Raw genomic sequence first — 19544 nt, 5'->3', positions numbered from 1 at the left:
GTGCGAGTTCTACATAAGGCTGTACCAGTTTAACTGTTGTTGCAGTCCAAAGCACATCTACTAGGAAACTGATTTACATCAGTTGTACTTCACTTCAAAGTTAATGTTTAGAATCAAGCCATAAATAGGTTGTTGTAAATAAAAATCTAAAGTAAGTGAAACTATTTCCTTCTCTCTCAATTTCCATTTTGCAAATTTACATATTTTGAAAAATCCAGATATTATAAGATTAGACCTGAGTGCCCCCCTTTTGAATGCTTCTAGGGCTGAATTTGTGGTATTAAAAAGCACCTTTTGGACATATTCTCTATGCTAGATTGCTCAGTCCTGTAGCAAATGGATTCACTACGAAGGAATCTATATCTGCATTTCTGCTACCATGTATAAGCAACCTAACAATATATTATTATATAGGACTCTTGGGGAAACCAAGAGTTCATGACCTTTTGTCAGGAACTGTGTCAAGCATAATATAGGTGGCTTATGTGGAATAACAGTAGCTGTGCAATAGGTAAGGAGTTGTTTCCTGTTCATCCAGCACTGGTTGCCATTATGGGGGAGTACTTAGTCTGATATCAAGTGGCAGTGGGAGTTGGTGAGGCAGAGTAGGGGGTAGAAACTGGCTGCCACTGAGCAGCAACTAGGAAAGGAGAGGCACTCTCCTGCTGGCAGTCATCATGAGGTGGTGGTGAAAGCAAAGACTGCAGGATCAGCATTGTGCAAGTTTGCTGCTTCCAACTTCCAGCAGAACCCTAGCTAGGATACTGGTAGATGTGCTGGGTGCTGCTGGCCTGAATTAGCACCCCTGTCTCCATTACTAACTCATGAAACCTGCTAGAGGTTTTGGGTCCCCTCCATTTGAGTCTCCACATTCAACAGTGGTGGCTGATAACTAACCTCTATCCCACCTCTCTGATCATCACTGTCAAGTGGACTTTTTCTTGCTGTAGAAAATATTTTATATTTTATTAAAAATATTTTAGACTACAAACTGTAATGAATGACTATGGCCTTTGATAAGAGAATGCTATTCTATATGTGAATTTAGCTACGATTGCTTTACTTGCCACTAAAGTTTTCCATTGTAAAAATTAGTAACCTAGGGTTACTAATACAATCTATAGGCCAATATGGTAGCCTAACTATATTTTCCTTGGTTACCTTTCACATTATCTTTGTGGGAGTGGCTGATGTCATTATCAGAAGGGGACACAATTCATTCACTTTTTCCAAGCCACCTCTTTGTTCAAAATACATCAGCCTTCCTCCACACTACAACCATTGGGCAAGAGATAAGGAAAGAATGGCTAAGAGCATAGCAGCACCTCCAACTATTGAGCATGTAATTTTAAAAGGCAGGTAAAAAGGACAGAGTTCTGATGGGTCCCCAGATGATAAATTATGATTTTAAATATTCACATTCCACATGCTATTGGTGAGACAGAATATGAATATAAAAGTATCTCCAAAAGCCAAGAAATCTGAAGGTATCTTGGAATGAATATGCTTGTTTTGTACATTAATGTTATAACTATCTTGGCTGGAAAAAAGTAGTAATCTTAAATGCCAGGCCTATGTCGTGTCAAAAGGTTATGCTTTCCACACTAAATTAGTTCCTATACTGAATAATGAAAACTCTCAGCATCCTTTTTTTATGTGACCTTGTGAACTCCTGCTACACTGTCAGACATCTATGACAGTATCCTTTGATCCTTATTAGGATATCTATTATCCTCATAAGATTTTAGTTAGTCACTTCCATTACTGTGCTCCCCCTCTGCATTTCATATGCTTGTAAAATTAATTCATTTTCCACTGAAAATCTTTAAATAGGATTGAGACATCACCAAATTCCTCCATGATTAAACAAGTTTGCTTAACTGAGGTCAATTGGCTTGTCTACAGACTCATCATCTCTATGAATACAAGCTGTATGTCCACTGCAAACAGACTCAGAGAGGTTTTCTAGAAGTCTGGTCTGTTAATTCTATGGATGTGCATGGAAGGCAGGGCATTACAAATCCCTGTTTCTCCTCCCACCCCCACTCCCCTCTCAACAGAGGTATGGCCTCATGTACAGTCAGAGTGCCAGAGCATTACAGGGAACATAAGACCTGTGCATGCCTCCTATATCCCTGTCGAGCCAGCCTCCTTCATTTGGCCAACTCAAGGAAAGTCCCCTCCAATATATAATTATGTCACAATTCCATACGGGACATAACCTTTCACTAGCAATCTATTTAAAAAATTCCAGTAAACAATTAGCGCGTGCACAGACACACACACACACAAATAAGAAAAAATGACTAAAATCTGAGCAAGTAAGGATTGTGCCCTAAATATTTTACTCTTATTTAGGTTATTTAGCATTTTAAATTAAGATGATACAGTAGATAGAATGCTATTTTCTCTTACACTGTATTTACATAAATTTATGTTCTGCTTTCCTAAATAAATATTACTTTTGTTATTTCTTTGCCTTGTACTTGCTGTACAGAAACTTTGCCTAACTTTACTTTAGCTGCTTTGAAACATTGTATTCCTGATATAGCAGGGTTAAATGGCAGTTTGGAAAGTCAGGTAAACTAAGAAAGATATGCATAGTACTATGTCAAGAGTTCACAACCCAACAACAAACCATGGATTCTCTTACTGAGTTGTTTGTAGCTAACAACCCATAGTTAAACCATAGCACAGGGTTTACACATAACAAAAACCCATGATTCAACAAGAAACCATGATTCAATTGCATCCCATGCTCAACCCATACTCTGGGTTGTCATTATGTGTGAATCAGGCCATTGTAATAATTATTTTCATTTTCAAATGAAAAATGGAAGGGAAGATCTAGGCTTGGTCCAAGGAAAACAGTCTAAGGCAGGAATTGTGTCCACTGTGCAACTGCAGCAGGGTGTAGAACAAGCCAAAACAGTCTCCCATCACCCAACTGGGTACTTTTGCCATTACTGTACTGCAGTTGCACCAAATGCAATTTATCTTGACAGGCCCATTCTTCTAAATGGGAGACCCTCCATGCCATACCTAAAGACATCCAACAGCTCATCCTGACCCTGACACTCAACTGTTTCCAGTGAATAACAGCAGACCTGCATATGGAGGCCTAAGTAATGGCAAGCTGTTGGGGGCCCTGATGTGAAAAGGGCCTCTGTTTAGAGGGATGGACATTCTGAGATGCAATGTGCTCAACATGTCAGTGGCAAACTGTGGAGTAATTCTGGTGAGGCATGACTACATCAGGTTTTTATGAAAGGCCCCACCAGATCCTGCTCCACTCACAAAGGGGCAAGATGGCAACCTGTACCATTAACTGCAGATGTTATCTGAATTAGACTTTACCATTAAATATGGCATTCAGTCTTACTTATCCCATATCTATGCAAAATTACTTTATTGCCGTAGTGTCATAGTGATGGGTATGTAGAAAGCTAGTAATGAAGAAGGAGAACACATTATGATGATACAGAAATCCATATTTCACACTGCTTCAGCTAGGAGTAGATTTAGGATGTGTAGACTGCATGCTTTGTTTCAAAGACAGACGCACCTTTTTGTTATGCTATACCTTTAAAAACATAATTTGTATGAAGGAAATGGTAGATGAAGTGCCACTTCCTTTGTCAATGTGAAATGTATTCTTGAGGTTAGAATTGGATTAATTTTCTGATAACAAACTTAATATTTACACTAGCCACAAAGCTACAGTGGTTTCGTTTCTCACATTGTGTCTTTTGAAAGGGTCACTGTTCTAAACTACATGCTTTTGGTATATCCACCAAACCCCTACATGACTACAATTGCTTTATCAATGTCTACCCTGGACAGTTTATTATCCAGAAGTTATCCAAATGACAAAGACAAAGCCCTTCTCTCTCTCTTTCTCCCCCTTCTCTCTCTGTTACTCAAATATCTTCTGATGATAATGGCAACATATCTTTAATAAAACAAGCTATTTTAACATTGGCTGTTACTTATAATTTCCCTGGAAAGCATGAATATTTACATATAAACTAACAAACTGTAATGACTCCTGTTAATGTATTTCAAATTCTACCGTTTCCCCCAATGATTAATTTTGCAATTACTTTATCACTCCCTCATAAAATAGTCTAAAGCCAATACTGAATACTGCCTTCCATTAGTCACTCTTGAAAGATCTGAGGCTTTAAAAATGCTGCTAAAAGTTTGCACTGTTGAGTATCAGTTCAATACACTGCCCTGTTCACTTAATGTCACAATCCTGCCAACGGGTTTGCATGGGTAGTATTATTATGATTGTAATAACCTGTTTGTAGCTGGAGAGGTCTACAGCCTCAAGTCTTTTGGTGTGGGCCTGATTCCTTCCAGGGCGTGGAAGAGATGCCAAAGATGGGTGCTCAGGCTGGTGTGAAGGTCCACAAAGCTATAGTATGATTGGCTTTGAGACAATGCTATATTCTCTTGTTTTGCCTTTCCCATAATGAGCAAGTGTGGGGGGACCATTACCTGATGTGCAGTTGGGTCTCCTATTTTGTGTGTGTGTGTGCTACAACTAGAATTTGTACACCATGTGGGAAATTCAGGTATCATTATGTAAACATTCAAAAAGCTACCCACAAAACTATTCCTACAACTGGGAAAGAGATTAGGAACATAGGAAGCTGCCTTATACTGTACCAGACCATTGGTCCATCTAGCCCAGAATTGTCGACACTGACTGGCAATGGCTAGCTGGGATTTCAGGCAGAAGTTTTTCAGCCCTACCTGGAGATGACGAGGACTGAACCTGGGGCCTTCTGCATGCCATGTAGACTACCAACTGAGCCATGGCTCGTCCCCATTAAAATCCATATCATCAGAGTTTGGCTACAGGCAACTATCACCAACCTACATCAGCTTATGCTTCATATCATTCTCCTACCAGTTCAGAAACTAAGAAGTGAACAGGGCCCCATAACGCTTCTGTCCCTGCCATCTATTTCCAGACCATTATACATTTGCAATCATAGAGCTGCAGGTTATTATCATCCCAGCTTTGAAAGCTGTTCTCTCTTTTGTCCTCCCTGCCCCTACTGCAAGCAAAATTAGAGAACCAATACTGCTCCAATTATATACCATTTTCCAGTGAATAAGTTGTGAGCAGTATCAGGTTATTATATAAAACATAAAAAATAAAATGAAATAGATATCAAGACTACTAAAGACCAACATTTTTCAATACATACCTGAGTACCAAGAACATTTCTAATATACATTATCAACAGGGCTGACCTTAAAACCTTTACTATTTCCTGCAAGATGCACACAATTTTCTCTGTGATGGGGCAAAATACTTAACACACTTAATTCTAAGCAAGTGAACAGTTTCATTTTACATCAAAGGATCTAATTGAGTTCTTATCATTAAGCACAAATGGTTATGCTTTAATACTAAGTTCCACACCTTGAAGGACAGAACTCGCAACATTTTAGCAATGGTTGTTTATATGGGTATATTTAATTATCTTCTTTTTAGACTGAGTAGATTAACTATACTACTGTTGGAAAACATCTCTTTTAATTGCACTTCAGCTTTCTACAATAGCTTTGTAAAATGTTATTTATGTTTAAAGTCATAGCTAAAATATGATCATGGTGGTACCTAAATAAGCAAAGCTAAAATTCTACTGTCCAGAATTAGAAACGCTAACAGTATTGTCCTCAGGATACTAAATATATCAACTGACTGAACTGAGAGTGTTGCCAACTGTTTTGATTATTGGCCTAGAACACAAATTTAGGTTTGGCTTTGATAAATCACTACTGCTGCAACCCTATACATACTTACCTATCGGTAAATCTCACTGAATTTAATGGAAATACTTATGAGCAGACATGCATAGGATTGCATTGTCAGTCTTAACCTCAGTTGCTTCTCTGTAAAATGGCACACGGTCACTATCACAAGACTATTGGAATGATGAACACAGTAAGAATTATAAAGTTTAGGGCACAATCCTATGGCCACTAGACAGCGGCTAGATGGCCATAGGATTGTTCAGTTTTTGGGAACTGACCTCAGAACCAGTGCTCTAAGGTTGGTTCCTGGAAAACCACGTCCCTGCCCCCTCCCCCGCTGCCTCGTAGGTGGCACAGATTGTCCCCGCAGTTCACGCTCAGAAGAGCAGTGTGGAGTGGGGCAAAAAGGGGAGTTCCTGGGGGTGGAGAGTGGCGGGGAGTGTGGAAGTGGATGCTTCCTATGTACCATCCGGCTCCCCCCCTCCCACGCTCCAAAGTCTGGCAGCTAGACAGCCATAATTGGCTGTCTAGGCCTGAATGCAGGGAAGCCAGAGCACGGAGGTGAAGACCCCTCTGCCCTCTGCCCACCCTGCATTGGATAGGCGGCTGCCTATCTCCATAGGATTGCTCCCTTACTGATTTAAAAGGCTATATAACTGATAAATCATCATCGATTTGATGTCTTTGCATTTCTCCACTTCATATTTCCCAAAAATTGTTAGAAGTATTACCATTCCTATTTTGCCAATAAAATGAGTTGATAATAAAATATAGTATTTGGGAAGTTAGGTTGCAAACAGAGGAGAGACATAGCTAAGCAAGAGGTTTCTCATACCTAATAAGGAGACCCCATGCTGCTGGGGACAAAAGCTGAAACAGACACAGGCAGTTATTAACAAGACTAAGTCTATATTAAGTAACAGAGAGATTACCTGCTAAGGGGCTTGGTGCAACAGGATTGTAAGTCAAAGCAGTTCTATATTCTAGAATTTGGATTTTCTGTGGCCACACTGGTAAAAACAATACTTTATGTTACAGCACAGACTTTACTGTGTTTCTTGATTAGTACTTGCATCTCTGATGTCATGCTATTAACACTCAGTCCTGTGCTGCTGAGGACATACCAATCTCGCAAGTCAATTGCTTGTCTAAGGGTAAAATCCTCCACCAATGGATGGCTTCTGTGAGCAGAATGGGGAGATTCCTCCTTCCCCTGAAAGCCCTACCCCCCCAAACCCTGTTGATTCAGGTCTAGAGTTTTAATAAATAATAATACATTAAATATAAGAAAATCAAATTCACAGGGGACGCTGTTCTCAATCATATACAAATGAAAAAATGAGCTACACGCAGTTCTATACCACTTCTATTTTACCAAGCTGTAAGATTCATAAACTGATGCATTTTCCTTATTATGAATAACAACATTACTGGCTATTCTAATAACTACAAAGTAACTCATTGAAGCACAGCTATATACCAAGGGGCAGCTATATACCAAAGGACATCTATACATCAGAAGTAAGTTACAGAAATTACATGCTTAAATTGTTTTTTAGGCAGCTAAACTTAGGGGTCCTACATTTGACCTTTTTCCCACTGACCTAGAGAGTCTAATTTAGTTTGCAGTCCTATACATACTTACCTAAGACTAGTTCCCATTTAACTTAATAGGAATTGCTTCTAAGTAGACATGCAAAGGATGGTGCTACATATGTTCTATCTCTTTTGCAAAATAAGTATGTAATACTTGACTCAGAAAAATAATTGTCATTAATGTAGAGTGCCTAGGGGAGATTTGTACAAGTAATCCACAATTATACAGATAGATGATAGATTTTAAAAAGGAAAAAGAAAAGTAACACTAAAGAATCACTATTTTAAGCTCAGCATTGCCTTAAAAGGCAATTCTCACATCACTTATATATTTTCACAGAATTCAGTGGGCCAATTACCTTACACACAAACACACACATGGACATAGTGTATTATAGATCTTTTCCCTGATTTTATTTTCCCATGTTTATAATTGTTTGGTAATAAATTGACTTTTATAAAATAATTGAAGATTTGCAGATGATAAAGACTTTTGGGGGGTTGTTGTTTCCCTCCCCACTCCACAGCAAGCAAAAGGATAATGGAATTCTAAAGCTGATACTCAAATAAAGTTTCTATTCTATTTAAAACAAATGGCTCACTGTTGGATTAACCTTAGTATATTTCCATCCGTTCAAAACCCCATGGTTAGTGTAATGCATCAACCACTGATCACATAGTTCCTGTTTATTTCCATCGTGTGCTTATGGTAGGGATGGACAAAAGTCCCTTACCTGTCCTCGAAGCTTGCTTCGTGGTGGGGGGGAGGCGCTTCGCTTCTCCCCCCGAAGTTCATGCGAGCGGGGGGAGGCGCCCCGCCTTGCCCGGCCAAAATTCAGGCCGGGCGGGAGGCACCCCATCCCTCGCCGGCGAAATTCAGGCCGGGTAGAAGCGCCCCGTCTACCTGGCCGCGAAAACAAAAACAAAAAAAAAACACCCCATGATAGGCTATGTAACGATTAACGTAGCCTATCACAGCTAGATTTCCAAAGTCAGCCGTGATAGGCTACGTAAATCGTCACGTAGCCTATCACGGGTGACTTTGGAGAAAAAAAAAAGCGCATACGCAAATGGCGGCCCGCATAGGGAGCCGCCATTTGTGTTCCTTATTTGGTCCCTGTAGTCTACGTAAAGATTTACGTAGACTACAGGGACCAAATAAGGAACGCAAATGGTGGCTCCCTATGGGGGCCGCCATTTGCATACGTGCTTTTTTTTTTCAAAGTCACCCATGATAGGCTACGTGACGATTAACGTAGCCTATCACGGCTGACTTTGGAGATCTAGCCGTGATAGGCTACGTTAATCGTTACGTAGCCTATCACGGGGTTTTGTGTTTTTTTTTACTGCACTTGTCATGGAGGTGGCGGCAGCCGGTCAAAAGACTGGCTGCTGCCCCTGCCCCTGACGAAGACCCGACGAACCGCCGCCGGGACCCGCCGCCGGGAGGGACATTCGTGAAAGGTAAGTCCCATCCGGGGGGGGCAGGGGGCGGAGAATTTCACCGCCGATTTCGGGGGGCCGAATGCGTTGGCACTCGGCCCCCCGAAGTTTCGGGGAGAAATTCTCCCCCATCCCTAGCGTATTGAAGCCAGACCTGATGGACTGAATCCGCTGTTAATTGGTGTACACTCAAATGGCCACACTGAAGTCAATCACACTACAGTGGCAAGAGTGTTGGACTAGGAGCTGGGAGATCCGGGTTCTAGTCCCCACTCGGCCATGGAAGCTCACTGGGTGACTTTGGGCCAGTCACACACTCTCAGCCCAACCCACCTCACAGGGTTGTTGTTGTGAGGATAAAATGGAGAGGAGGAGGATAATGTAAGCCGCCTTGGGTTCCTTGCAAGAGGAAAAAAGGTGGGGTATAAATGCAATAAAGAAAGAAAGAAAGAAAGAAAGAAAGAAAGAAAGAAAGAAAGAAAGGGGTCTCCTTCTTTTAACACATTTACAGTCATACTAAATGGCAAAACTGTAATAGGATGTGTGCATCTTATGTTTATAAGGGGCCTCCCTGTGAGAACTACTTATCACAAGAAGTTCTACTGATTTCATTAGGTCATGTAAGGCGGCTGTTGGATATCCATTTTGGCCATTAACAGTGAAAAAACACACCAGCACAGGGGTGAGAGGGAAGCTATTCTGTGAATGGAAAATTCTTTTTGGCTGATTTTCCTAATTACCGCTGTTTTCCATAGTCGCCAAATTCAAGGAGATATGAACTTGATTATACCAAATTAAAAGCCACCCTTAGGCTAACCAATTTCATTCCTATAGGAAATATTGTACTTTTTTTCTGGTTTTAAGGACTACACAAGAACATGTGTAGAAAAGAAATACATCCCTATAAGAATCACACAAAAATGTATGTATGCCTGTTAGTCATGCTTCTGGGGGCTTGTATCAGTTTTTTCAGGGTAGACCTTGAAAACCTGGAAAACAAGATCACAGACCATGGTGGGAGAAGAATGTGAAGACAATGACAATTCTATAGTTCCACCTCCAAGTTTCCCCAAATGATCCCACCCATGCAGTTTCAGACTACAGAGACTGAAAATCTCCTAATTAAGCAAGATTTTTAATCACTATGAACTTTCAGAACAAAATACGTTAAAAATCCTATTATCTCAAAGCAGAGTTTATCATTTTAAAAAATATCAAAGTGCATTTAAAGTTAAACAATTATTTGTCTGTCAGTCTTTCACACTCTTTTCCAGCAATGGATAACTGTCACTGTATTTCATAATAATCTACTCCCAGCAGTGAGGTATTATAAAAGTAACCTCTTCTAGAGTAAAGGTCTCTTACATAATACTCATGCCAAACATTAATGTAATGCTAATCTGGGCAAAGACCAACACAAATGTAATTTAGAAAAGCAAAAAGATATCAGACATTGTAGTAATGCTGATAACTTGTGGCAATTTCTCAACAAACAAAAAATACAAAGGTTTTCTAGTGCTTTTTGATACCACAAGTTTGATCAGAAGCTGAATGTAATTTAACTGTTTTGGTGTCTTACTTTTGGCTGTCAAACCTGCCACCATTGCTGTAAAGTTGCAAGTATTGCAACTGAAACGTTTCTACAAAGTGAGCTTTAAATTGAATATATTATTGGTTGAAAATCATTTGAGGTTTTGCCTGAGGACTGCAAGATGTATCCCTCACAAAAGACCACACAACCATAGCAAGGTCATCTAGAAGAATCTGTTAAGCCAGTGAGTCAGATTTGTTGCTTAACAGCATGCAATAACCCTGAAACAAAGCATTTATTGTTCAGGTTATTGCATCACAGTGATGTTATAATAACAGCAGAACAGAACAATAATGTAACAAGGCAGCCATCTGGACAAAAGAACGTCATTACATAAATGAAGTTTGCACAACCTTTAGCAAAATAAGCCCTGTTTAAAATAAGCTAAAGGTGTATGTTTTGTTTCAAGATAAAGGTACACAACCGTGATTGATGTCCTGTAGAGATTATACATGCATTACTAACACTATTTTCCTTCACAGGAGAAGATAAACTGCAAGAAATCTGAGAAAGCTCAAATTGCTCATGGGCAAGCTAAGCTTTTTAACAATTCTAAAACGATTGCCTTAAAGAAATAAATTTCAATGGAACTCTGAAACTGTAAGACCAGATCCAGGAAACTAGAAAGTGTAAGGACTAGGTAGCAGTTCCTTGAATAATGAAGATTAAAAATAGAAGGTGATTAAAAACAGAAAGGCGAGAATAATTGTTGTGAAACCTAGTAACACATTAATGACCAATGAAAGGCATCCTCATTGTAGGCATTAATTTATCAATATCCCATATTGATATTGTAGAAAGGATCTCCTTGAGCGCCAGAGAAGATAAGAGGATGGAGGGTTGTCTTAGATCTGGAATCCATTTTTTGTCTCAGTTTCTCTGTCTGAGGGTGGCCTTGGGCAAATAATTATTTCTCAACTTAAGTTTCTCTCTCTCTCTCTCTCTCTCTCACACACACACACACACACATAACCTGATGTTTGTGAAATGAAATGAAGTAAACATTGCAAAGCACTTTGCACAATGAGCATTCTGGAGGATTATAAATAATATTGATTATTTAAATCTTGGAGCCAGAGTTTATAACCATTACTCAGGAAAAATAGTAATATATATTTATGACAAAAATAAGAACTGCATTGCTCTTATGGAATAATGGAGGGGGATGAATTAGAACTGCACAACTTTGGCATGAAGAGACTGAGGAGCCTTGCAGGGCAGTGAACTCATGGTGCATACAAACAGGATCACGCCAGCTAATCAGAAGTCACAACAAGATGCAATGCTGTGGCACAGACTGAGATGCCCAATCAGGCAAAGTGATGTGTTGAGCCAAAGAAGTAGAACAGTAAATGTGATTGAGACTGAATGGCCAAAGTCCAAAGCTGTGGACAGGAAGGTAGACGAACTCAGAATAGCAACAGATTCTGCTAATCTGGTTCTTCTAAGTTTCTCAGGAATACTGCCAGTAGTAGGAAAGTAGCTCTGATGATAAAATGAGAAACCAGAAGTCTCTAAGCAACAGCAACCAACAAATAGCTTTTCTGTATAGAAAGGATTGTCCTACATATGAAAAGGGGATCCATCTAAGTGCTGCCACTAAACCTCTGTGTGGTTCTGGGTTCAAAGGAAAGGTGCTCAAGTGTGCCTAAAGCTCCTCATGTGCTTGAACTGCAGGAAAATGTCTTACGCATGATAACTAACTAATGTCTGAGGCTTCTGTATACAAATAAGGGTGTATTTAACAGTACTGAAGCTTGTTTTCTCCCGAATGAGTATGGAAGTAAAATAGGAAGGTAGCATAGTACCTGCAGTATATAAGCAATGGAGGCACCAGATTGGGGAAGGCTGAAGAAGTTTATTAAGAGCTCAATCCTATGCATGTTTAAACAGAAAAAAGCATGCCTGGCTGGGGCATGCTGGGAATTGTAGGACTTTTTTCTGTCTAAACATGCATAGGATTGCACCCTAAATGATTCAGTGCACTAGAGTAACTACAGCCAGTCAGGCTGCAATTCTACACACACTTGCCTGGGAGTAAGTCCTATTGAACTTAGACATGCATACGATTGTTCTGTTAATTATCTGATGCACTACGCAGAGTGCCATTTATCATCATCACCAGCTCTGCAAGCATGGCATATAGTGTTAAGTGTGAAGATAATGGCAGCACATAATTTGCCAAGTGAGCACATTTTGGGAACTCACTGCCCATCCTGACTTCCTACGATCTTTCCAGAAATAATCATGAAGGAACCTATATTATTTTAACTGTGGAAGTTTGGTAATAAGATAATTCAGTACTATGGCACTACACTACCTTATATGAAATCTATGTTTACGGTTTGTTATAAATTCAGTAGATTAACATTAAGAAAGCCAGATCGCAGGCAATGGGCCAAACCTGCATTTCTGCATGGCTATGCCACTAAAATATTTTGCCACCTTGTGATGAACTTTCAAGGGAAATAAAACTGGACAGCTGCCAATCTTTTGTTTTTATTTATGATACCAACAGTTAGAACAAACTTTTAAAGCATTTTCTCAAAAGTTATCCTTAAGTTTGCCCAGTGAAAATTAGAACATATGTGAAATCATGGCAATGTAAGGGACCAAAATTTCAATGCAAGCATCCTGAAAAGTATAATGACCAACATCTTTTGTTATCTTCTGAGACCATTCAAGAAGCTTTAATAGGGGTCAGAGGAAGTCATATGTCTCTCCCAAGCCAATATGGAGTTGGACAGTGTCCCAGAAGATGTGGAAGATCTTCACAGTTCATGTCTCTGACCCAACTGTTTATGGGGCACATACATACGGTCATCCTTGCCCTGGAAACCTCCATCTTCCAAACTCATGCTCTTGCTTTGCTACTTTGTTGCTCTTCTAAGAGCCAATGAAACATTATGAACTACTAAAACCAGGATTTCCAGCTCCAGATTGAGTATATTTATATGATGCATATGTTTGCCAACTATGGGAATGTTACATTCACAGATTACATGAACTTGTACGTAAAATATTTTCATGTACTCGTTTTAAAAAAGAACATGAGATTAAGGGCAAGGATGACCTTAATCACATGATACTGAGAGTCACACATTCTCTTTCATAATTCCAAAAAGGTTGGAAAAATTATTCCTTAAGGCTTAACAAAAAAGGTATACTTTTTTAACAGCAACACATCAAAATTTGTTTCAATGTCATTATTTGGGTGACTGATTCAGAAGTTCAGCCTATGTGTTGGCACAAGCACAACGAAGTCAGCAGTGAAACTGCCTACTCAGGTTCAGTAGGCTGTGGATCAGCCCAGAGACATAAATGGCAAAGCATTTTAGTAAGTCAATACTTCTTAAACTTCTTTACAAGGTTATCAGCACTGCCAGATTTTCAGTGAAATCAGGGAACTCACAATCAATGAAAACTGCTAGAAATTCCTACAACAATAGCAGGGAGAGTCAGACAATGGAGGGAAAGATAACCCAAAAATATTCTAATCATTGTAATGTTCTAGAAGAAAAACATTAAAGGGTACTTAAACTAAACATTCTAAATATAGTACGGGTGGAATTTTTCAGTTTATATAGCTAATAAACTGTCACCAAGTAGTTATTTTCTGATTCCTTGTGTGGTAATAGCTACTTTGGAGATACAAGAGCTAATACTACCTGTGAAGTAATACCTGATATAATTAGTTAGAGTTGGCTGTACAAACATTTGCCACTGGAGTTATTCTCTGTCACCACCAGTGGCATATGGCAATTTTTAAATCATAGAACACAGCTGTTACTAGCACAGCTAATAACTGCTCTCAAGTTTAGGCTCTAGTCCTTTGAGACTTACATATGGGATTAAGGTTGCAATCCTATGCACGCTTACCTGGGAGTAAGGCCCACCGAACACTGTGGGACTACCTTCTAAGTAAACATGTATAGGATGGAAGTGCAAGTCCCACTTACTTCTGAATAAATATGCATGGAATTGCTTGCTGGATGGTAAAGTTTGTTTTCCAGGCAGCAGTTAACACCAGTGGGGTACCAATTAATTCATAACTACTGTGCAAAACAACAACACTCTCATATATACAAGGCCTGGAAATGACAAGAGTAACAACACTATTGGCGGTAGCAGTAAACCTTTTCTGTTCTGAAAATGGCACCTGCAGAATCGAAACCCCTTCGCTGGTGGGAACTGGCAATGGATATGACCCTCAGAGCATGCCAGTGTTGTTTTAACCAGAATAGCAACTTTTCTGCCTCAAGTAAACATCCCATAAAGCACCCCTCCCTGATCTAGCGCCCTTCAGATGTTTTAGACTTCAACTCCCATCAGCATGGCCAATGGTCAGGAGGCTGGGAGTTGTGGTCCAAAACATCTGGAGGGCACCAGCTTGGGGAAGGCTGCCTTACAAGAATTACCTCCCTGCCCCCAACCAATAAATCTCAAGAAGATGGAACCTCTGACGAAAGCTTTGGGCCTAGGAGGGTAGAGTGAGCAAATCCGGCTGGATGTTGCTTTGAAGCAACTGTGTGCTACGTGGGAGCCAATAGCCCTCCTTTATACATAGTCCAGGGTATTTTTGGCTTCCATTTCCCACACAGTTTACATTAAAGACCATTTAAAAAATATAAAGCAAACAACCAGGTCTTGGCAGCGCGACAAGTGAAGGCACGCAAGCGGCCGGCACTGAAGCCCGAGCGAAGTCCTGGCCAGCCCGTCGGGCTGAAAGGAGAGGCAGCATTCCAGGCTGCCAAAGCGAGGCCCAAAGGGGCAGGGCCCCTCTGGGTGGCTCGGCGGGGAACGCGGGAGCCGCCTGACGGGCTTAACACGGCTCCATGCCCAAGCCAGAAGGCGCAGAGCGAGCAGGCGGGCGGGCGGGCGAGCGAGGGCGGGCGGGCCGAGGGAGAAGAGCGGCTCTCCAGCCTCCCTCCTCTCTCATGCCCGTGTAGAGCAGCGCGAGTACACGCACTACGTGACTGGAGACGCATCCCTCCCTCCGGCCAGCTTGTTCTGCTCTCGCTCCCTGTCGGTACAAAACAACTGTTCGCCAGCCTTATTTACTCCTCTCGCCTCCCCGGCTCAAGCCAGCCGTCTCCCTCTCTTTCTCCACCCCCGGCTCACCCCCCGCCCCCGCCGCCGCCTCGTCTCTCTCTCCCCCTCCGCAGAACAAAGGAATGCGGAGCGCGGCGGCGGCGGCAGCGCCATCCAGCCCCTTCAGCGCGCGCTCCTCTCTCAGCCATAACAACCCGCGCCGCAGGCTTCTGCGAGCCTCCTCAGACTCGTGCGGCCGGCAGCTCGCGCTCCAGCCCTCCCACCCGCGTCGCCCTCCGCCGCGGGGCCGCAAGCCCCGGTTGCCCCGGGAAAGGACGACTCTCCCTGGACTCCCCGAAGACTCACCCCAGCCCGGCCGAACCCCCCCCCCCCTCAAGGCCCCACGCATTCAGGCACCAACCCGAGAGACTGATTCCAAAGGGGTCGGAATGATCGCATTTTAAATCTGGGAATGAGCTCTCTGAATGTAATTAATACCTCTCCCCCCCCCCCACACACACACTAAAAGAGCCACCCGGAGCTCAGCGATAGAAAATAAACAGACGTTGGAATCCGGTGTGTGTGTGTGTGTGTGCGTGTGCGTGCGCCCGCGCGCGCACACACACACACCAGCTTTCTGGATCATATCCCCACTCCCCGTCTCCCGGGGCAGGTGGGTTAAATTGTTGCAAAAGTGAGGGCAAGTGTGGAGGGGGAGAGACTGTGCGAGCAACAAATGTCACGATCACACGTTAGATTTATGGCCACTTAAAATGTAATACTGACCTAGATGAAGGGTTTTCAAAATATGTTACCCGGACCATAACATATACGGATACAGAAGACTGCTCGCCGTCATCCTCCGCGTCAGCCTGACTTTGTCATTCTTCACTACAATTGCAGGGGCGAGAAGGTGATGGACACGCACTTTCCCCGAAATGCGTAACCATCTCCTAAAAGGTCTTTCTTTCTTTTCTTTTCTTTTGCAGAGAGCGAGGGGACGGGGGATCATACACGAAAGCCAAACCTACCAAACCACTTGATGTCTGGGCGAAATGCCTTCCTAAAAATACCAGCCTTATCAAAACGTCTCCGAAGGCGTGGAGTTCCGAACGCAACCAAGTGTCCTTGAACGTCTATTTGCACAGCTCTGGAGAAAAGACTAGAAATAGCCCATGAAGCTACAATTGCTCAAATGTGATAGGGCTAAATATAGTCGTGCGCAATTTTCATTTTAAGGGACATGGCACACATTCAACAAGCCGAGCTGCCTCCCTACTTTACACAGCGATCTACTTTTCTGGAAGGGGCGAGGCGGACGGGAGGGGGGAGCAAGAGGAACGACTTTGGAAATCTGTTAGCCTGACGTTTCTAAGGCCGAGATTGCGCTAGTTTCTTTGTGGCGAGATTTATAAAATCGCGTAATTACCTCCCTAGCCTGACTGCCAGCAAATTCTGTGGTTACATAATGCAACATTTCCAGGAACGATGAGGAAACGCATTGCCTGAAATCCAGTTGCCAATATGGAGCAAACGGCATCGGCTAGTATTAAACACACGCAACTACACACCCAAACACATAAAAGCAAAACAAACAAAAAACCCAGGGAGAATGAAACGATGTGCATTCTTTTTATAGTTGTTGAAAAGTAGAATCCTGGAACACAATGTAAGGATTTTTAAAAATAAAATTCCTTACGTGCAGGAGCCGATAGTTAATCAATCATGTGGCTTAAAAAAAAAAATCCCAAAAACATTTCCCCCTATAAAATATCCAGAATGGGTGTGATGTGTAAGTAGTGGCAGAATTCCCTCACTCTGCACCAAAAAAATTATCAAAGCATTGCACGCTCACGTCCCAGCTTAACGCTTGCCATTAATTCACAGCGGACGGATTATGCAATATGTGAAATAACAAGCCCCACCAACCTCCCCCCCTCCGGTTGTTATGGCATTCGCAAGGGGCGCGGGGACGTGTATGTTTAAAAGAACTCTTCTCAAACGCATGCAACTTGGAAACTGACATTTTTCTCATCCTTTCCCCACCACCAAGAACGTCTTCAGCAGATCCCACCCCGCTCCCCATGAAAACAAAAAAACCCAGCTCCGATTCATTTCCTTTGCCACCACCCCGACTCAAACAACAAGCGTCCTTCTCTTGCCCTGGCGGGCATGCTCGGTGTCCGGATCAAGCCCTCCCCCCTGTCGCTTTTCTCATTCAAGACATCAATTTTCCTCAAACAAGGAGTCGCATTATGCAATAGCAATGTGGAGCCAAAAAGAGCCAACAAACAAGCAGAAGCAGCCGCCGCCACAGTCGCAGCCCGCGCTCCGAGCCGAGGGGCGCTGCAATCAAAGCAACCACCGTAAGGTGGCGAGTCCCGACTCCCGAGCGCTGACGTGCCAAAGGGTGAGAAAAGTTACTAGATGGATAGAGGAAGATGCACACAAATGTGTTTTTTTTTAAAGGCAGGCACGTATATAGATCTAGCTAGGTTTAAAATTATTATTATTATTATTATTATTATTATTTAAAAGGTCTACACACGCGAAGACAGAAATGTCCAAAAGGAACAGGGAGAAGAAGGAGAAGGGTCCACGGCAGGAAAGCATTACAACGTACAGCTCCAGCACGGAAGGTTGTATACCTCGGCTGTCTCCTCCGGCGGAGTGCGACAACGCTGCGTATGCCTTCCCAGGAGATTCTTAGGGCATCCGCACGCTTCCTTCGCCTGCTGATTACTCTGGAGGGGGGCGCAGGCTGAGAGGTGGAAAGGGCTCCGGGCTGGGCAGCCTGGAGGCAGGGCAGGCACTCTGAAAGATCCCCTTGTCAATGGGAGCGCTGCTGCCGCCGCCGCCTTCGCCCAGAAAGAGCCCGAAGCAGTTCCAGGGCGAGGAGCAGGAGAGAGTGAGTGAATGAGCCAGGCGGAGCAGAGAGTGCGTCTTCTGCCGTCGCTGCTAATGCTTTGCCGCTAATGCCGCCGCCGCCGCCGCCGGAGAGAGATCTGTGTTAGTAGGTCAATACTGTACACTCCTCACAACGTACAATCCTCATGCCAGCCTTTGCAGATGACTGGCGGTTGCTCGGCCCCAATCAGAGCTCGGCGCTTGTCCGGGAGCAGCCAATGGAGGCCTCCAGGAGGGAAGTGACAAGGGCAGGACCAGACTTGAATTGAACCCCTTCCTCCCCCTCCCCGTTGCTGTCCTTCTCTCCCAGCCCGCCCTCGCTCCCCTCACACTTTCCCCGCCCTGTCGGAGCGGTGCGTGTGGTACAGTAGATGTATGCGCTGGGTATTGCATAACCAGGCGGGCGGGCGGGGAGGGAGGGAGGAGGAAAGAGAAGGCTGCTGACATTTACGCAGTTGCCCAATGGAGAGCCGGAGAGGCCAGAATGAAGGTGGAGACTTTGCTGCCCGCAACCTCTCTCTGCCTTCCAGACTGTTAAACACGCTCGGCAATGTGTAGTCATATTGTCGAGTTGACATCACAGACGGGCAGGGTGTTGGAACGAGGGTCGAAAATAACACAGCGAGGCAGTCGCTCGCGCGCGCTCTGGCCTCGTCCCCACCCCAAATGCAAATAATAATAACAACAACAACAATTTAAAAACTCCTGCTATGGCTGCGTTGCTTCTACGCTGAGCCCCGAAGCTTAGAGAACTTACGCACGCACATAAATACACACGCCAGACCGCCAGACCACCAGGTACACAAAATGAGTTTGCAGTGGGCAGATGTGGGGTGTGTGGGGATGGATCAGTGTAGTCTGGGTGTGTCATTCTGAGATGAGAATCGGGTTGGTTTGCCATTGCGTGAAAGAAAAATTTGCCTCAAGAAGCAATGGATCAATTGATCAAAACCATTTATTGTTGTTGTTGTTGTTGTTATTATTATTATTATTATTATGGCTACTATCTTAAACCTCTCAACTGACACGAAGTTGTCTTTTAAAAATAAATAAAAATAAAATGTGATTAAAATGTAAGCTGGATGTATTCTGTAGCATGTGTCTGTAAAGACTGTAAGTAGTTTGAACAGTGATCCTTTTGAGAAAACCTAATTAGCTACCTTAGGACCGAATGCTTTACGAGTGCTTCACTGAAAAGAAG

General features: G+C 42.8%; 1 protein-coding gene across 5 annotated transcripts in view; it reads right to left on the bottom strand.

The window, feature by feature from the left end:
- Nucleotides 1–19544, bottom strand: part of NFIL3 (nuclear factor, interleukin 3 regulated) — a 103319-nt gene that overhangs the window by 3205 nt on the left and 80570 nt on the right. The window contains exon 1 of one of the 5 annotated variants that reach the window (XM_084834029.1): nucleotides 18085–18495. The exons of 3 other annotated variants lie outside the window; for them this stretch is intronic. The gene's annotated coding sequence lies outside the window, so the exon portion shown is untranslated. Of the gene's footprint in view, nucleotides 1–16222; nucleotides 16581–18084; nucleotides 18496–19544 lie in introns of those variants that run through there. One more of the 5 variants, XM_084834031.1, reaches the window with a different exon arrangement.

The sequence above is a fragment of the Heloderma suspectum genome, chromosome 2 (assembly GCF_057233095.1).
Source record: "Heloderma suspectum isolate Gila_16-S chromosome 2, 16-S_ref, whole genome shotgun sequence".
NCBI lineage: Eukaryota > Metazoa > Chordata > Lepidosauria > Squamata > Helodermatidae > Heloderma > Heloderma suspectum.
The sequence above is the reverse complement of the archived record's forward strand: the minus strand, read 5'-3'. Positions and strand labels throughout refer to the sequence as shown.